Raw genomic sequence first — 3,702 nt, forward strand, 5'->3', positions numbered from 1 at the left:
GCTAACCTTGCTTGTTGAAAAAAATTGACGTAAAAATTTTTCCACGCACTTCACACCGAAATGCGGTTAATCACATGAAAAAGAATAAAAAACCACATCATAACCTATATTACCTGCGTCAAATCACAAAAAAATCACCACTTCTCAGAACAAAATTAATGTGTGATGTCAATTTTAATTATTTTTCACAAGTTGTTCACTTTGTTCTGCAAAAATTAACACGTCTATTCAGCTCTGTGTCTAGTCAAAAGTGAGCTAATACAATAACAATTTAATGACATGAACAACAACTGTCAAATGCGATTGCAGCGCACAAAAAATGTTGACCAAATTACGCTACTTTACCTTATATATTTCTTAAGACAGGACTTTCAAATAAAAAATATATGTACACGGTATTATACCAACATATTAGACAGTACGACGGATTGCGCGGCAGACTTTACAGGGATAATCGTAATTTAACCGATGAATGTTATGAATAATATTTTCAATAATATACAATATAGCAAATTAATTCGGTATTTAGTCCATCATGGACTAAATACCGAATCTCTCTGAGAACCCTGATCTCTCATCTCTGCATTGTGTTTATGGTCAAAGTCTGCTTTGTAATCCTAATATTATTAGTTGTACTTCAGCTTAATATGTGTCATGCAACATCTTGTACAATTATTGTATAATATTTAGCAGTAAATATCAGCATCAGTCAAATAATATATTTATTTCAGAATTTAAGAAATTGATTATAACAAAAGTGAACAGAATATTATATAAATTAGATGTCATTGATAATAGATTGAATATGCTAGAGGAGAAAATGCAATTTTCCAGGCATTCTTACGTTAGTCAAGAATGCGATATTAATTTTCCGACATCTACACTAATTGAATTAACATCCTTCGAAGAACAATTGCAGGAAATCAAATTTAAGGACGAAGTTGAAGTTGTAAAATAAATATTTCTTAGTGTTTTTATTATATTATTATAGAAATTCATGCAATTTAGAATATTATAATATTTTATAATATTATCTTCTGTTATATTCTATTCTATTATATCATTAATTCGTGAATGTCAATTTCTATTTTATACATTGTTAAAAGGAGCTAAATTAATTTATATTTAATAATCATTAATTATACAAAATCTATATTAATCTAATTCAATATTATTTTCGAAATTGTTTTTCTTTTAGCTTAACATTTTTAAAATGATTGGTAGACTTAATGCACATGCAATGATAAGAAATATCTTGAAAAAAGTAATGGTAGATACTTTAGCCCAATCTTTCAGTTGGACTGGAAAAAATAATTAGCATTGCTTTAAAGATTTAGGTCTTTCTAAAATAATCATATGTAGGTTCTTCTTAATATAATTTTATTTTGTTAATATTATAGTTTAACATTGGTTAATTTTAGTTAAAGGTTTTGCTCAAACATACATATATTTTTTTACAAAAATATATGTATAAATATTTAAAATTTATGTTAAGAAACATTTGTATATGCGTTACAGAAGCTGTTCGCGTAACACACCCAATAATAGACAATGACGTTGCAGAATACACGTCAAAATGGCTTGCTCAAGCTGTAAGAGTTCAGAGAGATAAGTATGTAAATTTTTTGTTAGAAACGTCATGATTACTCACATATTAAACAGATTAAACAAATTTCTTTGTTCAGTATTAGATTAGATTAGATTACATTCGATTGATCTGCCAACAAACAAGCATAAGCAAAAGTTGAATATTACTTTTTTTGTTCAATATGCAGAAATTTATTAATATACTACACTATCTACATATTCTTTTGTAAAATATTAAAATTTTAATTATAATTTCTTATTACACGTTAAAACAAAATAATTTTAAGCTCTGTATTGATATTTCAGAAAAAAATCAATAGAAGGAATTCAAGAAGAAAGCCAAAAAAACTGAAAAAGATATCTTATAATTCAATACCTTATATTTTCTTATCATTTTTGTACTTGTGCACTATTTTATTTTTACGTATATCTTTATTTTGTTTATTAATTTCAAACTTTATTACTGTGATGATTGATACATTGTGTTTATGTTTTTATTCGTATGTAAGAGTATAATTTTTCGTTTTATGTATCAATTAAGGTATACTTATTATATGTTAACTTTAAGTTAAGTTTAATTAATTTTTATTTTATTTTATTTTATAAAAAATGATTATATGTACATGTACATTAGGGTGGACCTTATTTTTGACTTTTGAATTTTTTTCACGACGTCCCCTAAAGTTGTTCCATTTGGTGAAAAAAAAAATTGTGTAAAAGCTGAGCTCGATCGGACAACGGGAAGACGTGGCACATCTAACTTGAAGTTTTTAAATTAATTCTCGGAACATTTTGTAAATATCAAGTTTGTTTTTTGCATTAAATAGCAATATTTCCGTAATGTGCTTCAGAGAAAGAGAGAAAAGGAGAAAAACTGAGTAAATTATGCAATTAACTCTCAATTTAAAATTCTTTTAAATTTTATTAAAAAGAGAAAAACACCAGAGTAAATTATGCAATTAACTCTCAATTTAAAATTTTTTAAAATTTTATTTCAGTATAGATTTATGATTTATATTTTTGAAATTTAGTGCATAAAAATTTTATTTCTAAAAAAAGTAATTGCAGCTTGTTTCATGAAATTGATGTGATATTGATATGGAAATTGCGAAAAAAAAAACGCTTAAAGACACGTAAACGACACAACAGAACGAGGAGTTAAGCTTATGCAGAATTTTAATAAAATTTTGTCGCAAAATGAGGAGAAAAAACAATTAATTTTTCATATCGTGTTACATTAAAGAACTCAGTATCCTAATGTCCAAAATCTACTCTTATTAAGAATTTATGAAATTACAATAGATTTAAATATTACAATGGATTGTAAAATATATAAATGCAAACAATATATTGATATCTTTATTTTCCTGCTTGCTTATAAATATAAAAATACGATATATTTTGTATACACATATATAATATATATACGATATATTTTGTTAAAGTATGTTTTAAATATACTATAGTTATTAAAAAACATACTATCATTGGTCAACATTTACTAAGAAAATCATTTAATCTTTATTCAGAATTCTTTTCATCGGATTTCCCCATTTTTTTTGAAAAAAATATTTGTTTCAACTTTAACAGGTTTGTGCCACGTCTTTTCGTTATCCGATCGAGCTCAGCTTTTACACAATTTTTTTTCTCACCAAATGGAACAACTTTAGAGGGCGTCGTGAAAAAAATTCGGAAAAAATTTTTTACCAAGTATAAATAAGGTCCACCCTAATGTACATATATGTACACATTAACATTTAATATCAAGTTTATTATAGGATAATATTAATAATGTTGCATTAACGTATATAAATTTAGCTATACAATTTATAAAAGTTTCTTTCTTAATATATATGACACAATTTATGTAACGTTTATTTCATGTAAAAATCAAATACATGGCAATAAAAAAATATAACTTTTTCGAAAATATTTTCTTTTATACTGCGTATAAAATTAGTTTAAAAATAAGAATTGTATATGTCTAAAAATGCTTAGTATACAGGGTGTCCCGTAACGCTTAATTAATATTTCAAGGTGTGAAAGAGAATGAAATTTTGAACTAAAAGTTCCTCTTTCAATTTTGACTCAGACCATTATTTACAGAGTTATTAA

At 25.3% G+C, this 3,702-nt stretch overlaps 1 long non-coding RNA gene across 1 annotated transcript; it reads left to right on the top strand.

Moving 5' to 3' along the window:
* The first annotated feature begins 1,453 nt into the window (after positions 1 to 1,453).
* On the top strand, positions 1,454 to 1,956 carry LOC105448317. Its single transcript, XR_974224.1, has 2 exons — positions 1,454 to 1,612; positions 1,894 to 1,956. It is a non-coding gene; the product is annotated as an uncharacterized LOC105448317 (long non-coding RNA).
* Positions 1,957 to 3,702: the final 1,746 nt, after the last annotated feature.

Source organism: Wasmannia auropunctata, unplaced genomic scaffold, assembly GCF_000956235.1.
Source record: "Wasmannia auropunctata unplaced genomic scaffold, wasmannia.A_1.0 LD336088.1, whole genome shotgun sequence".
In the NCBI taxonomy this organism is placed as follows: domain Eukaryota; kingdom Metazoa; phylum Arthropoda; class Insecta; order Hymenoptera; family Formicidae; genus Wasmannia; species Wasmannia auropunctata.